Source organism: Chlorocebus sabaeus, chromosome X, assembly GCF_047675955.1.
Source record: "Chlorocebus sabaeus isolate Y175 chromosome X, mChlSab1.0.hap1, whole genome shotgun sequence".
Taxonomy (NCBI): domain Eukaryota; kingdom Metazoa; phylum Chordata; class Mammalia; order Primates; family Cercopithecidae; genus Chlorocebus; species Chlorocebus sabaeus.
The window spans coordinates 66664448-66686879 of NC_132933.1; the positions used below are offsets into that span (position 1 = coordinate 66664448).

At 34.4% G+C, this 22432-nt stretch overlaps 1 protein-coding gene and 1 pseudogene across 6 annotated transcripts in view; one reads left to right on the forward strand and one right to left on the reverse strand.

Moving 5' to 3' along the window:
* DACH2 (dachshund family transcription factor 2) overlaps window positions 1–22432 on the reverse strand; it is a 676255-nt gene that overhangs the window by 531708 nt on the left and 122115 nt on the right. The window lies entirely within an intron of this gene.
* On the forward strand, window positions 18615–20473 carry LOC140710839 (COP9 signalosome complex subunit 2 pseudogene; annotated as a pseudogene).

Sequence of the window (22432 nt, forward strand, 5' to 3'; positions counted from 1 at the left end):
AAAAATCTTGAAGTTTTTTTGGAACTACAGAAGACCCAGAATAGCCCAATCTATGCTAATCAAAATGAACAAAACTCAAGGAATCGCATTACCTAGCTACAAATTTTACACTACGAAGCTATAGGAACCAAAACAGCATGGTACTGGCATACAAACAGACACATAGGCCAATGAAACAGAATAGAGAAGCCAGAAACAAATCCACACACCTACAATTAACTCATTTTTGACAAAGGTACCAAGAACATACACTGGGGAAAAGGCAGTCTCTTCAATAAAGAGTGCTGGAGAAACTGGAAATCCACATGCAGAAGAATGAAACCAGATCTCTATCTCTTGCCATATATAAAAGTGAAATCAAAATGATTAAAGACAAACCTAAGTCCTCAAAATATGAAAATAATGCAAGTAAACATTGGGGAAAATCTCCAGGACATTGGTCTGGGCAAAAACTTCCTGAGCAATACCCCACAAGCACAGGCAACCAAAGCAAAAATGAACAAATAGAATCACAGCTTGTTAAAAAGCTTCTACACAGCAAAGAATACAATCAGCAAAGTGAAAACATAACTCACAGAATGGTAGAAAATATTTGAAAACCACCCATCTGACAAAGGATTAATAAGAATTAATAATAATTAATAATAATAATAATAATAATAATACTTGTAAACCACCCATCTGACAAGGGATTAATTAATTATAAGGAGCTCAAACAACTCTATAGAAAAAAAATTTAATAATCTGATCAAAAATGGGCAAAGTATTTGAATAGACATTTCTCAAAAGAAGACATCCAAGTGGCAAACAGGCACATGAAAAGGTGATTAGCATCACTGATCATTAGAGAAATGAAAATCAAAACTACAATGATATATCATCTCACCCCAGTTCAAATGGCTTATATTCAAAAGACAGGCAATAACAAATGCTAGTGAGGATATGGAAAAAAGGGAACCCTCGTACACTGTTGGTGGGAATGTAAATTAGTACAACCACTATGGAGAACAGTTTAAGCTACCATATGATCCAGCAATCTCACTGCTGGGTATGTACCCAAAAGAAAGGAAATCAGTATATCAAAGAGATATATGCACTCCTGTGTTTGTTGCAGCACTGTTTACAACAGCTAATATTTGGAATCAACCTAAGTGTCCATCAAGAGATGAATGAATAAAGAAAATGTGGTAGATATATACTAATGGAATAGTATTCAGCAATAAAAATGAATAAGAGAGCCTGTCATTTGCAACAACATGGATGGAACTGCAGATCTTTATGTTAAGTGAAATAAGCCAGGCACAGAAGGACAAACATCGCATGTTCTCACTTATTTGTGGGATCTAAAAATAAAAACAATTGAACTCATGAATACAGAGAGTAGAAGGACGGTTTCCAGATGCCAGGAAGGGTAGTGGGAGAGTAAGGGGGATGTGGCGACAGTTAATGGGTACAGAAGATATAGAAAGAATGAATAAGACCTTCTATTTGATAGCACAACAGGGTGGCTAGAGTCAATAATAAATTAACTGTACATATTTAAATAACTTAAAGAGAGTGATTCAATTGTTTAAAACTGAAATATTAAGTGCTTGAGGGGATGGACACCTCATTCTCCATGATGTGCTTATTTCACATTGTATGCCTGGATCGAAACATCTAATGTAGCTCATAAATATATATACCTACTATGTACCCACAAAAATTAAAATTAAAAACTTTAAAGGTTAAAAAAACAAAATTTCAATTTAAATGATTCTAAATTAGTATCAAACAATAATCAAACTGTAATTCCCTGTACATGAATTCATTTTTGAAAGAAAAATAGCTGAACATAGCTATGGAATTAACTTTCTGTAATTTAAATTTTACTGAATTAAAAAGAAGTTTTAAGTTTTATAACAAAGTTTGTGGTATAAATCCCTTGTAGCATATTGCTTCATTATATGTAAAACAGGAGAAAATAATTAAGCAGCTGTTGCAATACATTCTCCTTCATTCTGCCTATTTAGTTCATTTAGTTCTCTTAACCCTGGCTTGCAGGGATCATATTCTCTAAAATATGCCAGTGGAAATGTGCAAAAGTCAAGTGTCTCATTTACTTTCACTATGTTTTGCTGTGCTGCTTTCAATACTCTGGCCCATGTGGTTTCCTCAAGCTTCAGATCGTTTTGCATTCATTGAAGATAACTTTATAGTGATCTTTTTTATTGTTATTCACTGTTTTCATTAATTCTTCCTCCAACACTCCCAACTGTATCAAACATGCCTTCACTACCTAAATAATTTAATTGTTAACATACTTTAGACTTTAACGTTATTAGCTCATTCTAAATAAATCCTATGACAAAGTTACAATTTAAATATACCAAAGAAATGATGCCCCTAAATCTTTTTGGCTAGTAATATTCAGCCTCAGTGGTCAGTTTTGAAATCATTTTCATAAAGTTTTGGAACCAGGCCTGGATTGAAATTGCTTCCTATCTTGTTCAAAATTACAACAGTCAAAACACACAATACATAGGTCTGCTTCCCAGTACAATGTCGGTTTCCTCCATTTAGAAGAGTACAGTGATTCATCAGTAATTTAACCTATAGATATTTGAAGGTTGGAGAGTATCTCAAAGGGACTGTTGACCTTCAGCAACTGAAAGAACTAGAACTCCAGCCTCAGTCAATATATATTTATCTTTCTGTTGGGACTATTACAACAGTGCAAGAAATGCTGACCTTGAAACTTCTAGCACCGAATGCATGCAAATAATGTTCCCTAAAGGAAAAATATAAAATTACCTAAATAGGATATCTACATTTAAAATGCCCATTCTGTAAAGATCAAAAGAAAGTACTCTGAACGTTCAAATAAATTCTAAAGGAACAAGCATATTATTTCTGTGATCCACTGGTTTGCTCTTAAATGTGAATTGAGGTGTAATCCCATTAGACCAGAATGATAAAATTTGGAAAAGCAAAGTATTTTTTATTTTCTGAAAAGTTACTAATATCAAGAGCCTGGCTTGTTTTCTGGTGAATGATTTTTATTCCCCACAAAACCGTAATACTATAGATCTCTCAAAAATCATCACATCCCATATTGACTACATTTATATCAAAACACATTTTTGTTTATCTGGAGAAAATGTAGGTGGTAATATGCTGAAACTCTTTTTAATAATTTTTTCATTTTGTCTGGTGGAATATTTGCTTGAAAGGAAACTTTTTTTACCCCAATTAGTCATAGACTGCATTCTTGTTAGGAACCAGGGGAATAGATGTACTCTTTCAGAAGACTAAGTAAAGCATTACTAAATATGTAACAATGCAAGTGTGCTAAACGTAGGTCAGAAAGATTCAATTACAATATAATTAACAACCAGCAAGTCATGCAAATCCTAAGAAAACTGGCTGGACATCCTATTCAAATAAAGTGTGAGATTTCACAGGAAAAAGGCTCAGTTTAAAATAAACAAATAGTAAATTAATGTATAGAATAAATTGAACATTAAAGATAAATAGGGACTTCTGGGAACAAACATCTAATTATTCATGGTAAAAAATACACAATTTTTTATTTCTACAATTTTGTTCTTGTGAAATGTACATGTAGAAAACTGGGGTACTACAAAGAAGTCTATGAATGGAAACAGAAACATGAATGCATTTTTAAAAAAACTATTATCATATAATTGGTTTGTCTATTGAGTGGCATGGGGTCATTTGCATGTCTCCCATTTGGTTGTCATCTTTCTTACAAAGGAAGGAAACAACTTGGGAAGAAGGGAAATCTCTTTGGTGGTCCTATCAGCATTAAAAATCTTTAGATTTCTTTCCTCCCAAAAATATAACTACAATGCAGTCAACAGATACAACATAAACCAAGAGGGCCACCGATTTGCTGGTATATTGATTAAAAGCTACATTATCCCATTGAGAGATCTGATAGTATTTAAAATGTTAGAGAAATATTTTCTTCATTAAAAAAACAATTTTCAACTAATCTTATTATATGGAATCATCAAGTAAACCTTTATAGGGACTTGTTTTCTCTGACGTAGACCACCTCACCTGAGCGGACTTCTAAATTGATCCATACAATTCAAATCAACAGGAATGTAACCTCAGTCCCTCCTCAATGTGACTAGTTTTAACATTTTTACTTTTCCTCAGAAAGAACTAGAGACCTCTCTATTCCTTTTATCAGGTGTCCAATCTACTCCAATCTAAAATTACCTTAGTAATGCTCGCACAAAGATGTTTTCTTCCTGGTTGTTTTTATACAAAGCTATTTTTCTCATCGTTGTTGCTGCTGCTGTTGCTGCTGTTGTCTTACCTGTAAACTCTAGCTACTTGCAGGGAGTGTGAGGCACTGCTACCCTTTAGTTCTCTCTGAATCCAAGTTAAATTTTGTTATCTTGACATTTTTCTCATTTTTCTCAAAATTCCCTCTGTTAAAATAGTATATTTACAGCACTATTCACAATAGCAAAGATATGAAATCAACCAAAGCATCCATCAACAAGTAATTAGATAATGAAAATGTTATACACACACACACACACACACACACACACACACACACTCAAAGGAATACTATTCAGCCATTAAAAAGAATGAAATCATGTGTTTTGCAGCAACATGGATGGAACTGGAGGCCATTATCCTAAGTGAAACAACTCAAAAATAGAAAGTCAAATACCACATGTTCTCACATAAGTGAGAGCTACATAATGTGTAAACAGGGCCACAAAGTATGGAATAATAAACACTGGAGACTGGGAAGCATGGGGAGCTGGGCAGGGGGTGAGGGATGAGAAATTACTTAATGGGTACAATGTACATTATTAAGGTGATGGATACCCTAAATGCCCTCACTTCACCACTACACAATCTATGCATATAACAAAATTGCACTTGTACCCCACAAATTTGTACAAATCAAAAAGTATATTTAGTGTATGCAGTAGGTATTATTTGAGGAAGGAAAGTTGGAAATACACTGATCCTTTTATAAAACTATTTTAACAAGGGCATGATAAAAGTTAAGGTAACATATTTTAGTTCTGGCATTAAAATTTCTTGATTCTGAGAGTAGAATGGAAAGTTTAAAAATGCTTTTATTAGACCCAAATCAAAATGTACATTTTGGAATGTAGTGTTCCTTACTGCTTCTACCATCACCAAATTCATTTGCACCCCCATGGCTGTGTTCCTTACCTCTCCCTGCTCAACCAATTTCTACTCATCTTTCATGTCTCAGCTTCTTTACAATTCTCATCTTTAATAGTTCCATCGAATATAACATTTATTGAAATTCTGCTATCAGCAAAGTATTGCGATAGAAACTAAAGGCAAATATATTGTAGAAAAACTTGTATTATAATATTCTGTGTACAGAAAAGGAAAAATCAAATCTGACTATGTGGATTCATGGAAAAGATGGAATTTGAATTTGCCTTGAAATATTTCAAATAGAAATTTAAGCAGGGAACACTGAGGGGCTGCCCTATAAGGCTGAAACAACAGCATTAACATTGTCAGAGAGTCAAACAAGCTAATTCTTTTTTTTTATTATTATTATTATACTTTAAGTTCTAGGGTACATGTGCATAACGTGCAGGTTTGTTACATATGTATACTTGTGCCATGTTGCTGTGCTGCACCCATCAACTCGTCAGCACCCATCAACTCGTCATTTACATCAGGTATAACTCCCAGTGCAGTCCCTCCCCCCTCCCCCCTCCCCATGATAGGCCCCGGTGTGTGATGTTCCCCTTCCCAAGTCCAAGTGATCTCATTGTTCAGTTCCCACCTATGAGTGAGAACATGCGGTGTTTGGTTTTCTGTTCTTGTGATAGTTTGCTAAGAATGATGGTTTCCAGCTGCATCCATGTCCCTACAAAGGACACAAACTCATCCTTTTTTATGGCTGCATAGTATTCCATGGTGTATATGTGGGTATATACCCAAAGGATTATAAATCATGCTACTATAAAGACACATGCACACGTATGTTTATTGCAGCACTATTCACAATAGCAAAGACTTGGAATCAACCCAAATGTCCATCAGTGACAGACTGGATTAACAAGCTAATTCTTGAAGAGCCTTGATGGTCCTCTCTTTTATCAATCTTTTCTCCGACTTCCTGTAGCACTTGTTCTCTATAGTACATTATTTGGCACTTATTTGTTATAGAGTTGCTGTGTACTCTAATTTTTTTGTACATCTTGACTCTTATAAAAGACTATGAGTTCTGTAAGTGCCAAAATGTCTTATATTTCTTAGAAATTTCCCATACAATATCTTTTATAGGGTGGCCACATAATCGACAACCAAGATACAGTTAATTAACTGATGGATTCAAATGAAAGATATTACAGATGTCTATCTAAATATTAATTTATTTTTATTTCTTTTAAAAAGAAGTGATTTCTCCCTCTACTGGGGACCCACCAGCAGTCAGAAAAGAATATCTGCATTCACTCATATAATAAAGTGAAACACAGATGTAATCTGTACACTCTGAAACCAGATGGAGACACAATATTTTATATACAGTTAAGTCTACACCCTGTCTTTCCATTATCCAAATATAACAATGCATTTGGCAAGAGCAATTATAAGTAAATTAAAAGAAAAATTTCTAAGATCTGTAGAAAATATAAAAGGTGGAAGGTTTTGATAACCTGTTTGTGACTTTGAAGCATCCAAATCAATGACTATTGAGGAATTAACCTCATAAAGCTTATAAAAAATCTGGCATGAAACAAATCCCACCTCTATCTAACCATATCTTTTAGTCCAAGTGATGTCTAAAGGTGCTGAAATACTACACTTGACTCATAAGTCTTTTGTAGCGTGTGAGCTATTCTCAAGTGTGTGTATGGCGAAATGTACTTGATGATCATTGCCTTATTTTCCCTTGCACTTGTTCCATTCTCAGAAGTCCCCTGCTATAGTCTCAAAAAGCAATCTATGTGTTGTCTCTTATCTATATTCAATATCAGTGTAGAAACAAAGGCATTACCACTCAAAGCCATATTTTGTGTCAAAGTCTAAAGAACAGAGTATTTGTTTAGGAATCAGGAGAACTAGGTTCCAATATCCGCCTTCAAAGTTCAGCAAGTCACTCAACTTTACTCTGACCAAAACACAACCATTTGGAAATGTGGATTTCTACAATCTGTATGTATCCCCACCCCCAAGCCAAGTCAACCCAATTGAAGAATCATCTGAATGACAAAATACATGTAAAAGGTGGTTAACTCTTTAGGAAAAAAAATACATAATTAAAATATGAATCTTATCTTAGTTTCCTGCTTTGAGGAGTGGGTGAAGAATTGTTTTCTATTCACTTTTCTGAAAGCCTTATACTTCGAATCAGTCATCTTATTAGCTTAAAAATGTTATCCTTACTGACAATAATAGTGAATATATAAAACCAAACAGCAATGCCCTAAAAGCTCTCAGAGTACTTTTTAACACAAAATGACAAATCTCAAAGAACTTCATTAGAGACCAAAAGTAGGTTCTAACATGTCATTTCTATGTAATATTTGTTTCATTGTAATATACTTCTAAGTTTCAGCCCTGCCTTTGGTAAAAGGACATGCCAGATCCCAAGAATGGAGGTTAAAATAATAATAATGATATATCTAGTCAATTGTTGAGTTCTTTATATGACTTCTTCAGAAAATTTCCTCCCTGCCCTTGAAGAACAGCATATTCTCTTAAGTGTGAAATTTGATTACCAGTATTATCAGATCTTGCACTTTAAAAAATTGTTATACTTCTGTCTGAGTCACTAAAATACATGCCAGTGGACTGTCCCTTTATGTGATGTGTAGAATTTAGCTGTCAAAAGCTCAATCAAGCCTAATATGTTAGTAGGCTAAAGCGCTTTCAGCAACACTTATAGAGTAAGTCCTCAAAGTTGTCATCAACAGGTTCTTAGAAAGTTGGAAAATGTGGTACATATACATAAAGGAGTTCTATCCAGCTACAAAAAATAAAGAGATTCTGTCATTTGCAACGACACGGGATAATACTGGAGTTCATTACGCTAAATGAGATAAGCCAGGCACAGAAAGACAAACATTGCAAACATCACATGTTCTCACATATTTGTGGGATTTAAAAATCAAAACAATTGATCTCATGAACATAGAGAATAGGCTGGCTACCAGAGGCTGAGAAGGGTAGTTGGGGGGCGGGGAGGGGTAGATAGGGATGGTTCATAGGCACAAAAAAAAAAGTTAGAAAGAATTGAATAACACCTAGTATTTGATAGCACAACAGGGTGACTATAGTCAAAAGTAACTTAATTCTACATTTTAAAATAACTAAAAGAGGGTAACTGGACTGTTTGTAACACAAAGGATAAATTCTTGAGGGGATGGATACTCCATTTTACAAGATGTGATTATTATAGATCGCATGCCTGTATCAAACCATCTCATGCACCCCATAAATATATACACTACTATGTACCCACAAAAATTAAAATAAATTGTCCAGGCTTGGTGGGTCACACTTGTAATCCCACCACTTTGGGAGGTTGAGGCAAGCAGATAGCTTGAGGTCAGGAGTTCGAGACCAGCCTGGCCAACATGGTGAAACCCTGTCTCGACTGAAAATACAAAAATTATCTGGGCGTGGTAGTGCCTCCTGTAATCCCAGCTACTTGGGAGAGTGAGGCACGAGAATCCCTTGAACCTGGGAGGCAGAGATTGCCGTGAGCTGAGATCTCACCACTGCACTCCAGCCTAGGTGACAGAGCGGGACTCCATCTCAAAAAATAAAATAAAATAAAATAAAATAAGTTTTTAATGAATGAAAAAAAAAATTTTTAAGATTCACTTTTGATCTCCCATGTGGCATTGGTTAAGTTGCTTTGCATTTTTGTGCTTCATCTGAAAAATGGAGATGATTTTGAGACCTAGCTCAAAATTTGTTGGGAGGCTTAAATGAGTTAATAGGTACAAAGCACTTAGAAGAATTCCTGGCACATAGTAAGCACTCAATGAATGTTAACTATTATTTACTATGATTACTTTTTCTCAAAGAACACAAGGAATTTGAGACTGTTATTTTTTCATTACATGAATTAAACAATTAAGGAAGCCTGTTATATTATGGCACTTTGCCACATAATAAAATGAATTTAACCCAGCTCTTTTCACACACAAATTTGAAATCACTAAACTCCTTGAAGGAAATTTTTTTCTTAGGTTTTCTAGTGACCTTTTTTCTTTCCTGACAATTTTTCTCATCTGCTGCTGTTCTCTCAATTACAAACACATAGACATAAAACAATTAGCACATAGTGACAGAAATTTTGGTGTCAGAATTTTTTGATGTCAGAATTTAGCTAGGCAGACTGATGTTTATGCCATTTATGTAATGAGAAGTTCTTTTATCTATATGACCCATGCGGCCAATGTATAGTGAGATTTAGGTCTATAATGAATGGAAGTATAACATTTAATATCAGAAAATGGGGTGGGAGGGACACTAAGCCTAAGCCAGGAATGATTTTAAAACATGCAGACAATGAAGCATGAATAATTTCTATTTGTCACATTACTGTGATTACTTTCTTACAGTATTAATAGTATAGGAATTATAGAATATTATGGCTAAGAAGGACCTTAAAACCATTGATGCTGACCACATCGTTTTACAAATGAGGGAACTGAGGGCTCTAAAAGATGAAATGAACTGATCAAAGACACACAGCCTGCTGGCCCATGCAAAGACCTACAAATCCATCTTTGAGAGACATTTAAATCATTAGTCTTTATATCAGGTACTGATTTTCAAGAAACTAAAGATAACATGAATGACAAAGCTCAGGACAAATCAATAGCTTTTGAAATTTCCAGAATTCGAATTTTCAGATTTTGTGTGTAAAATCTTCCAAACATAAAATTCCATAAACACAAAATAAATATTTAAAGAGTCAAGACCATCCTCAGATGCTTATTCATATTTATATAGATTGTTATATTCACAGATTTCTATATGAACATTTTTCTCATCACTATAGTAGCTTCCAAAAAATAAGGCTATGCTCACTAATCTCTATTTTCTAGCACGTAAGGAATATTTTTTAACATTTAGATGTTAAATATTCAGATAATTGCACATCTGTACACAGAAGACTTCATCCACAGTAATGAATGACGTATTCATTTCAACTATTACAAATCAACAGCACAGCTAGTCGTTAGTGTAAACTCATGATCATTTGTCAATTTAAAGATAATCAAATAATTTGATTAAATGGATTTAAATCTGGCTTCAAACATTGAGCAAATATAATTTCAGAAGTATTATTTTTTTATCCATAAAATATATTAACTATCAAAGACAATAGTTCAATATTCTATAAAACATTTCAAAAAGATAAATGTACATAATTACCAAATAGTATTAGTAACTGATAGTTACATGGCACTACTATGGAGCAGGGACATGTTTTACACACTTCTAATGTGTAGTATAACTTATTTTTCATAACTCCACAAGGAAGGGACCATACAACATGTTAAGAAAACCGAGGCCCAGAGAAGTTAAGTAACATGTCCAAAGTCACACTCATAGTTATCTGCAAAGGTAACACTCAAAACCGGGCAGTCTGATTCAAGAACCTACAAATTATTAGATTATGCTGCCTCCAAATCAAGCTACAAATTTTCATGCAATATGTTGCATGAAACTTTGCATGAAGACACGGAATAGATAAAACTATATAGTTTGACAGTATCCATTGCCACTATCTTATAATGTTTTTAGAATGTCAGTTTTGCAGTGGCCTTCAAAATTATGCAAGTCTAATTTCTTCATTCTACAGATAAGGAAACTAAAGCTCAGGAATTTATTGTTTTAAATCATATTGTTAACTACAGTTGTATGACACCCGTGTTTCCAGCACAGTTCAGGTAAACTGAATATGAAAGTGAAATATAATAGATTGATTCTAAAACAGTGTTTCTCTGTGTGGTCTCTGGATAAGCAGCATGGACATCGCCTGGGAACTTGTTAGAAATCCAGAGTCTCACTCCTATCCCACACCTAGCAAATCAGAAACTTTGGGGGTGGGGTCAAGCAATCTGTGTTTTAACAAACCCTTGAGGGGATTCTGAGGCATGATAAAGGTTGAAAACCACTGTTTTTTCTCTAAATTCAAGTAGTTATGAACAAGCTCATTTTGTTGGTTGAAATTCCTTCAGTTTTACATGCAGAGTAAAAAAGTAGCCTCTTCGCCTACTCCTAAAGGCACAAATCATATATACACATACACATACACACATGCACACACATATTATCTGTATTACACACATAAATAACATGATCATACCTATAACTAATAATATTATCTACATAATACACAGATGTGATGTTATTTATGTGTATTTTATAGGTAGCTCTGCCATATCCCAGGCATGTGTCCATTCCAATCTCCACCCTTGCCTCCCTTTTTGCAGAAATCTCTCCTCCACAAAAGTTTCACCTTAAGAGAATAAAATGCATCTCTTTTTTCCTGTGATCTTAGCATCTATGGAATACACTTTAACAGGCACCAACTCTTTCACAAGATGCAAGAAGAAATAGGCACAATTAATATTCTCTGATTTTATAGTATGTGCAAGTATTCAAAATGTTTATTCAAAGATAATGTATGCCCACCAGGTTTCCTTTATTCAAATAGTACTTCTTGAAAAACTAAAATATAAAGTCACTGGGATTATGATTCAAGGACAAATGAAAAAGAAAAACTAATCACTAAAGAATAAAAATAAATAATGTTTTCTGTTTTTTAAAACTTTCACCCTTTACCTGTGCTCTATAAGAATTGGTCAGCACTGAAAGGGGAAAAAAAAAGGTGACAACAAGCCTTTTAGAATACAAGGGGTGATGTTAGTGTTTTAGGAATATAAATAATGTGCACTATTGGCGTTAAATATATATGCTTCCTTAAGAGAAGATCACTTACACTCCAGGAAGACTGGGAGAATCTTGTTTCGCCACTCATCTGTCCCGTAATAACATCAACTATATGTATTCATTTATAAAAAGAACTGCTTCTATTAAACCTTGGAAGTACAAGGAACTGCCGTATCCACTCTTCATAGTATGCACCGATTTTCTGTATATTTCAATGCTGAGCTTATGGTTAGAACTTGTAAGATGGCTTTGAATCTAATGGCCACGGAGATCACGAACCCCTCCTAACTGCCCATGCATCTTTAGGGCTGAAGATGTTAATTATAGTTCTCTTGTTATCCTACCCCTAGGTTTGTACTTCAACAAAAATGATAAAGGATGTTTTCCACAGAGACCTGAGAACTTGGGAATTATTTTTCTTCAATCCAAAAGAAATCAATTGATTGGCCTTCACAGTGAGGGACAAGTCTATATAGCACACTGCCATGAGCTGTGAAAAAGGAGCCTAAGCCCATCAGTTCTTTCATAACACGACCATGCCTCTCTTTCAATAATACTATTTATAATACAAAAATAGAAGTATTGGGAAAGATTTTTGCCTTTTCACACAAACAGACACATGTAGTAAGTAACAGAGTTGGTTCAACTATAAGACAACAGTTTTGTAACATCTTCAGGTTTTTAAAAAGTCATGAGATTGAACTACCCATTTAACCTGTATTGGGCAGAACTAGTAAAGATATCAGGCTTTTAGTATAAAGGATACAACCCTACAATTTCACAGATACTAATTTTGAATATCTTTATACTATCTATTAAAAATGAGTTTGCAAACATTATTAAACCGGTAAATAAACTGGTAATTGAGTTGGCTTAACTTATCTGAGAGAAAAGGCTACTTAAAAACTTTCCCACAATAAGTGTATGCATATATGTGTTCATTAAAATAGTCTCTGACAGCTGCCAGAAAAGAGTAATTCCAGTTACTAAATGTACATGAAAATTATAACTTTAAAAAATATCCTGTCAAACTTTTCATTCATTCAGAATGTTCTCTCCCAAGTGCAAGTTAGTAATTTGATTTTACCTTTTGTTTTTTTCCTACAAATTTGCTAGTTTTGCTCAAACCTAGACAAAACCCTCTAGATAAATCCAGTTTTTCAAGTTGCTTGCAATAACTAATTCAGAGAAATATTTTAAGCATGCATTATACATAAATTATAGACAGAAAATCATGTGGCTAAAAAGGAAAGTAGAAGAAGATTCCTCAGGTTTTTAAAAATATTATTCAACTACCTACGACTTCTTCATAAAATTATACTACAATTGGCATGTAACTAACAATCAATTGCCTCTTGAATTTTATATCCAAAAGATCTAAAGGAGATGGAAGTTTTAGGGAAATAAGGGAAGAAAATAAAGCTTCCTTTATCCAGACTTAAAGAGGTATCCCTAATTGTTTTCTGCATGCCTTAAAAAAGGTCCCAGTCTAGGTTTCTACCTGATGTAAACCCATTTGATTTGTATTTCGTGAATAGTCATGGGTGCTCATGGGTGAGAGAAGTAAACTCTTAGATTCACACAGAGAAGAACAGCACAGACAATGGCATCCTGCTGGCAGCCTGGAAGGAAGTTAAACATTCTTATTCAATGACATCCCCAAAGTCAAGACACCATTTTTAAAAGCAGCTTGAACAATCACAAAAAGGGTTTCTCTCTTACCCATTTTATTTCTGATCTTTTTCTTTAAAAAGAAAAACCTTAATATTCAATTCAATAAAATTCAAGAAAAAACACATCCACTCCCACTCATGTTGTTGATCTACTTCATGTTTCCAACCTGAACTCACACATATGGTGCATTTAAATAAATGCAAAATTTAAATAATTAATCTGCAATGCTGTTCTTCTAATACCATTTGTTAAAGCTATGTTACATAAGTTAGATAAAGCCCATTTTAAACGCATTGGTTACTTAGGTGATAAACATAAGCAGTAAATTCACTTTTCTAAATTGCCCCATATATTATATTTAATCCTCCTTCTGCAATCACCAGCACTGAAGTACACATTCATAGCTGCTTTCTTTTGACATGGTTCTTTTATTACTGTCTCTTTTCCTTACATAATGTCCTGAAGCAGCTGGTCTATTATGATGATGCTTTTTTCTCCTTTTTCTTTAGCGGTTTTGCTAGCACAAAGAATTAAAATGTACTTATGTTCCACTGCTTTGGCTGCAGCTAAGTATGCTTTGGGTGCATATGTCTGGGAATGGGATGGGGGGAGTTTTAATGTGGAGGGAGACTGAGATTGTTTGTTTCTTTTTATTTCTGAACAGTGACATATTGATATTTCAGATAATGAATCATTCCAATTTGTTCATCCCTGCAACCAATGGTTTTAATTTTCATGTGCAAGTTGCAAAGTCCATTTTGTTAGAAGCATTTGATAAAATACTCAATTACCATTTTTTACACTGTAGTTCAACTGCTTTGCTGATAAAAGGCTCCAGCTCAGAAGATAAACTGTAAGGAATTCCTGAAGAACAAATGTCAGAGGTGGTATACAATGAATGGCATTTTTTTGTTTTTTTGGAGCAGATTATTCTATCGCCAATGTGACAGGGTGGTTCAAATATTTATTTTGTTGAAAATGTCATTTAAATATTGTTTGACACCTGCTCCCTGTAGTCATCTGTTCATCACATTTCAAATTCGAGGGATTTAAAAGTGAGATTTAACTTTATGTCCAGTAAGAAAAGAGAAACTCATCTACAAACCAAGATAAGAATACACTGCTGATATAGGCAAATTATTTAAATAAATAGAAATGCAACTGATTCAGTTTTGTGGATCTATATGGGAGAAGAATATGTAAGCTTCAGCACCCTCTCCTGTCCTTAGCTTTCAAGTGTTTATTTTTCTGTTTGTTTATTTTGTTTTGTTTTGAGACAGGGTCTCCCTCTATCGCCTAGGTTGGAGTGCAGTGGCAGGATCATGGCTCATGGAAGCCTCAGATTCCTGGGATCAAGCAATCCTCTGTCTCAGCCTCCCGAGAAGCTGGAACTACAGAGGGATGCCACCAGGCCCAGCTAGTATATATTTTTTCTTTTATAGAGATGGGGTCTTGCCACGTTGAACAGGCCTGTTTCAAACTCCTGGCCTCAAGCAATCCTCCCACCTCAGTATCCCAAAGTCCTGGGATTACTGGTGTGAGCCACTGTGCCTGGCCTCAAGTGTTTACTTTTGAGACCATATTTGAAATATGGCCAAAAATGAACCCACCTGTTCATTCATTAAATTGTCTTTTTCTAGATAATCTACTATTGAAAATAATCACTTCACTCACCCTACTTCAACTTTCATCCATACGCAAGCTCTAGGTGGCATTAATCATTGGCTGAAAAGACAGCTCACAGTGCAGAAGGCTATAATAAGCTAACTTTTATTAATGGGAAGGAGCTTATTTTATTGACCTCTATTTGCTCAACTTGGAAAGTTCCTATTAGGTGCTCAGCAAGTGGGGACAGTGATAATTTCAAGTATGGGCCACAGAATGAAATGTACTCCACTAAGCATTTTTCCTCCTAGAAATTCCTCTTCATCTTTCACTCCTAGTCAATCATTTTTGGCAGTTTTAAGTCCATTACATTTTCACTATGAATTTTAAATGGTTAGAAGATGTCTCCAGATAAAATCAAGCCTTAATCCCTGCCTCACTCTTTGGAAAGCAGCAAGGCAGTAGAAAATGGAGTCAAAAAGGAAGAGGATAAGAGCCATCAGGGAAGAGGAACCAGAGAACTGACTTTTGAAATTTTCTGTTAGCTTTACTACCAATTGTTTTGGTGCTACGACTTTATTTTTCACTAAATCTCCCTGCGTTATATCATTAGATTACCTCAGGGATCCAATGCATGTCGTGTATTTGCATATTACCTTCACTGGAAACATGTTTTAATATTTCTAGTAAAATTATAAGAAACTGCTGCATTCAAGAAAAATGCTGAGACACCACTGAGTAAAGAAGTGTGAAAAAGTGTGAAGATTTACTCACCAGTCATTTAACTCTTTAGCTCCTAGAACTTTTCTGAAGCACTTGGGAGCTCTGAACATGTGAAATAGCTGGATTTGAACCACTGAAAAAAGGCAATGCAGGTAATGGAAGTAATCAATTCTGTTGACTTAATTAAAATTGCTAAAATTACTGGAAGCATCATTTAGACTGGGCAACATTAAGTAAGAGTTGAGCCAACGTTGCCAAGGTTTAAGATGGAACATCCTGGATTAGACCCTCCAATTTTACTTTTTGGGATACTTTACGTGCCTCTGCAAACACATTAACTCCATCCCTTAATAGGAGACACCATGATGTGAAAGAAAAGGTAACTTCTTGGAGCCAGACCCATTTGAGTTCCAATCCTCACAAAATTGTCTCCAGAACAAATCATGTAGCCTCCCAGAGGCTCAGATTTTGCATTTGCAAAATAGATTTAATCATGCCCTATTTATAGGGTATATAAGGATTAAATGAGATCTTTGGATTTTGTAAAAAGGACTTGGCAAGTATGTAAGAGGACTTGTAATAAAGTAGGGATTAAACAAATGCATATTGTACAGATTTATTAAATTAAACTTACAGTTCCTGGGGTTTGGTATGATTTCCAGCCACTAGAATTTAAGTTAAAAAATTCTGGTTCTTGCACTAATTGCTAACTCTAGTGGCTTGAAAAAGTACATAGGTAATACAAAGATGTCCCCAAAGTACTTTACCTATTCAGAGAACGTAGCTCAGGGGCCTGTGAAAGTAATCCACAGTCCTTGCTGAACTGTCAAAAGAAGGTACATTTGTACCTCTACATAGAGGAGGTTATTGAGAGTATCAAATTTGTAGGGCATGATCTTCTCAAGAAGAAAACAAGGTCAATCTCCCAGCACTAAGTTAAGTATTCTCCACAATAACTGCTGTTGCCATTTACAGGCGCAACATGAAGTCAGTTTGAGGACCACAAGTTGCTTCAGGAATATTACTGTATCTAGTAAGTTTTATCTGGTTTAAACTTATGGATTAAATCCATAAGTTAATTAGTCATAAGTTTGATATTGCAAAAAAGGAGTATAGACAGTGTTTACCTATCTTAAATAGAATTTTTTGAAATATCTTGAAAGCAGACCTATGTCCACTACAAACTTGACAGGTTTTCATTTCATTATATAACATAGCCTATTTTCATCATTCAGACATATCGATATTTCTAAAAAAAAAAAAAAAAGCAGGAAGAAAATCTCCTTATTGCAACCTATGTTTGACATTGCATCAATATGGCCAAGAATATCTAATGAATCTACATAGATAATGGATAAGAAAAGGATTTTAAAAATATGAGGGCACCTGTCATGAGGAAACAAGGCCAATTAATAGAAGTCAGCTAAAAAAGATTTGTTTAAAGATTCTCAAAGTTTAACTTAAGTTTTATCCAGTCTTAAAAATGTATTATGATCCTCAACTTCAACTCACTTCCATTTAACAAACATTTTAGTTCCTACTATGTGCAAGACACTATGCTAGCTGGTTAATTTATCTCCTCCCCTACTTTTAGAATTATCAGATGCAATCTTCTTAAAAATCAATTATTACTTTTCACTTGCCTCTCGGAGAGTATTAAAGGTAATGAATCATTGTGTTTCCAAACCTTTCTTATTTTCCTCTCAACACCCTGTAGTTCAATATAGACACCATCACTTCTCTGCTACTACAGTGATTCCTTTTGTCATGCCTGAAACAACTACAGGACAGACATTAAAAACAATCTATATCCCCATAAATAACTGAATAAATGAATCATGAAATTAATATGTAAATTGTGTGTTTAACCTCTATTTATACAGCACTGTCTGTCACCATGTTGTAAATCTAAAACTAATTGCAAATTCACAACTCTGCAAAAAGAACACTAAGGAAAAAGCTTGACATATTTATTAACTAAATGTTGAACTACATTGAGTAAGTAATTAACCGTCATGCCAGAACAGGGAGAGAAAATTATATTTAAGCACAGATGTCACCTGCATGAAATGGCTAAAACTATTTTAGATTAGATTTTGATATTAATCAAAGAATATTGCTATTTAATTTTTGACAGGCAAATCTGTTTCCATTTATTCATGTTTCCATCAAACATTTCATTTTTAAATGTTCATGTTACAATCGTCCATTTGTCTCCTTAAAGAAAAGGAAAGAATCCCAAAAGGTTACATGACAATAAAAATCTACTCAAAAGTTAACCAAAGTCTCCTCAACTCAGCACATTAGCAACATTTTATATTTGACATATGGCTAAATACCTTAAAATAGACAAATTCTACATATATTTTTATGATGTACCTAATAACACTATTTAAATATTTAATGGATCTTGCCACCACTAACATGGGTACCTTCTGAAAAATTATTTCATTCCTAAAGAACAAGTTGTTCAAAGAATACAGCTTTGAAGTTAAAGACGGCATGTAAATATATACACTGGAAAATGTATTAAACTAAGTATTCTTATCCCTTCATGCATCCAGATCATTAGTTTTAAGAACACAGTCTCACAGCTAGCTTCTATATTTCTAACGTGAGTTTCCACTAAGATACTAGATTTAAAAAGCATAATGCGGTCCAATTTCTCCTCCCCCTCCCGGCCAAGATGTCTGACATGGAGGATGATTTCATGTGCGATGATGAGGAGGACTACGACCTGGAATACTCTGAAGATAGTAACTCCGAGCCAAATGTGGATTTGGAAAATCAGTACTATAATTCCAAAGCATTAAAAGAAGATGACCCAAAAGCAGCGTTAAGCAGTTTCCAAAAGGTTTTGGAACTTGAAGGTGAAAAAGGAGAATGGGGATTTAAAGCACTGAAACAAATGATTAAGATTAACTTCAAGTTGACAAACTTTCCAGAAATGATGAATAGATATAAACAGCTATTGACCTATATTCGGAGTGCAGTCACAAGAAATTATTCTGAAAAATCCATTAATTCTATTCTTGATTATATCTCTACTTCTAAACAGAATTCTGATTTTTTATGTCAGATGGATTTACTGCAGGAATTCTATGAAACAACACTGGAAGCTTTGAAAGATGCTAAGAATGATAGACTGTGGTTTAAGACAAACACAAAGCTTGGAAAATTGTATTTAGAACGAGAGGAATATGGAAAGCTTCAAAAAATTTTACGCCAGTTACATCAGTCCTGCCAGACCGATGATGGAGAAGATGATCTGAAAAAAGGTACACAGTTATTAGAAATATATGCTTTGGAAATTCAAATGTACACAGCACAGAAAAATAACAAAAAACTTAAAGCACTCTATGAACAGTCACTTCACATCAAGTCTGCCATCCCTCATCCACTGATTATGGGAGTTATCAGAGAATGTGGTGGTAAAATGCACTTGAGAGAAGGTGAATTTGAAAAGGCACACACTGATTTTTTTGAAGCCTTCAAGAATTATGATGAATCTGGAAGTCCAAGACGAACCACTTGCTTAAAATATTTGGTCTTAGCAAATATGCTTATGAAATCGGGAATAAATCCATTTGACTCACAGGAGGCCAAGCCGTACAAAAATGATCCAGAAATTTTAGCAATGACGAATTTAGTAAGTGCCTATCAGAATAATGACATCACTGAATTTGAAAAGATTCTAAAAACAAATCACAGCAACATCATGGATGATCCTTTCATAAGAGAACACATCGAAGAGCTTTTGCGAAACATCAGAACACAAGTGCTTATAAAATTAATTAAGCCTTACACAAGAATACATATTCCTTTTATTTCTAAGGAGTTAAACATAGATGTAGCTGATGTGGAGAGCTTGCTGGTGCAGTGCATATTGGATAACACTATTCATGGCCGAATTGATCAAGTCAACCAACTCCTTGAACTGGATCATCAGAAGAGGGGTGGTGCACGATATACTGCACTAGATAAATGGACCAACCAACTAAATTCTCTCAACCAGGCTGTAGTCAGTAAACTGGCTTAACAGAGAACAAGCTTTTACAGACGTCCTTAAGGCAACAGTGCAGAGATGTAATCCTTAAAAGAACTGGGAATGGCAAAACTACTGTCGGTTGATGTGTCCTGAAAATTATTGGAGTTATGGCAGAAGTGCTTTTTTGATCAACTGGTTTGTGTTTTGCTGCTGCATTTATCCCAAGAAAAACAGCTTTAATCTCCAGAAGAAAACCAAAATACCATGGGATTTATGCTGTATTGACATCTTGCCCTAAACATACAACATCATAGTAATTTGTCATGGGCAACATGACCAGAGAGAAGATTTTTGTCATGATTTTAAATACACTGACACGCTACTGTTGGTTAAATTTAAACATGTTTTACCTGCAGAAATTCTCTCACAAATAACCTGCAATAACTTGAAATGCATACCCTTTTGAACACTTCCTTTTCTCATGTATAAATTAAAATGTTTGCTGCATTTTGCAAAATGTCAATTCTCTAAAAATGTGTCCGTATATTTCTGTACCTGCAGTGTAGTAAAGGTTTAGACGAAACCCCATAATTATAGTGGCATACTGTCACTTAGGTTTCAAGCAGCAAAATAAACAGTGCAGCTCAGAAAAAAAAAAAAAAAAAAAAAAAAAAAAAAAAAAAAAAAAAAAAAAATAAAAAGCATAATGCGTAACTTAACTATAGGAAATGGTATTAAAATACTTACAATAGATAATAATCTTGATTGCAATGAAAAATAATCACTTATTTCAATTGATATTGTACATGCAGATGAGAGGCAAAATGACCCTTAGCCTCTGACTTACCTAACTAATTCAATCTGACTCACTGGTCACATTTACAAAGGGTAAAAGAGAACAGATTTTAAATTTAACTAATGAAAACTGTTTCCCAGAGTTTTACACTTCAGTAAACATTGTGTGCTTTCAATTTCCTCACATCTGGGAAGTTTAGAATGTACCTGAATACTTTCAAAAAACCTAACCTGCAAAGTCAAGCTTAAAAAATACACAACTTTCTGATTTAAAAAACTTAAAAAGAATTGTATGATGGTGAGGAAATCAATACTCAATTCTTTATTCTGAAAAATATTTTTGTCCAATATGCCAAAATGTCATTATACACAACCATCCCTATGGATGGTTTGTAGTGAGCTATCCACATTCTCTTGCCGATTGTCCTAATAACCAATGACATGTATTCTTAAAGGAGCAGACTGGAATTAGTATATTGCATATCTGTGAGGCAGAATTTGTCTGAGTTTAAGGTTCTCTAGCCTCTATGCAATCTGTATCCGTATCTGTGGTGATTCTAACCAAACTAACTAGAGCACATTCCACCATACCAAGAATCCTGAATAGAAAAGAAAGAGAAAGCATCTTAGCTGACCATATCAAACAAAAGCAGAAAAAATAAAACCATAATGACAATATTCTTATATAGTTATTGTCATTAGAATGAATTAGACTGCAATAATTAGGCATTTTTTTCCTTTGCTTCTTATATATTAAGAGCAAGAGTTGGAGGCCGGGTGTGGTGGCTCACGCCTATAATCCTAGCACTTTAGCAAGCCTAGGTGGGAGGATCTCTTGACCCCAGGAGTTGGAGACCAGCCTGGGAAATATAGTAAAACCTCATCTTTACATAAATACAAAAAATTAGACTAGCATGGTGGCATGGGCCTGCGGCCCCAGCTACTCAGGAGGTTGAGGCAGGAGGATGGCTTGAGCCCAGGAGCTGGAGGTTGCAGTGAACCAAGATGACACCTGTCTCAAAAAAATTTTAAAAAATAAAAAATAATAAAGACTTGGTTCAAAATATCTCACTCCCTTTTCCATGTGGTCTGTCAGCTAGATCCAATGACAGAAATAATTGAAAGGATGTAAGAATAAGAAAGAGGAAGACCATTTCTTAGAGGAAATAGCAAGATACCCCAAAAGTAGGTTACATGCAATAAGGTACATAATGAGTTTAGCACATTGCCTAGAGCATAATAAGAGCCTAACAAATGTTTAAATATGATGACAAAAGTGATGATGTTTAAGATGATACTAACAACACCTAAAAGTACAATTTATATGCCCATCAACAGAGTGCTTAAGGATTTTGTATAAAGGATCATTACACAGTCATTAAATAGCATATTTCTGAAGATTATTAAAAAATCACAAAAGTAGTCATCACACAATGTTAAGTGAAAAAAGGATACAGAAACGTATAAAACTTATGATCCTAATGTTGTTTAAATAAATATGTAGATGTGTGCATAGAAGAAATGAAGAAAGATAATGCAATACCTTTGGATTATGTGAATATAGGGGATTAATATTTGACTTTACACAAATTCCCAAATGTTTTCTGACTTACATTTCACTTTTATAAGCAGAATATACACACACACAAAATGAGATGGAGCTCTAATCTCTAAACACAAAAAATCTCATACCTTAAA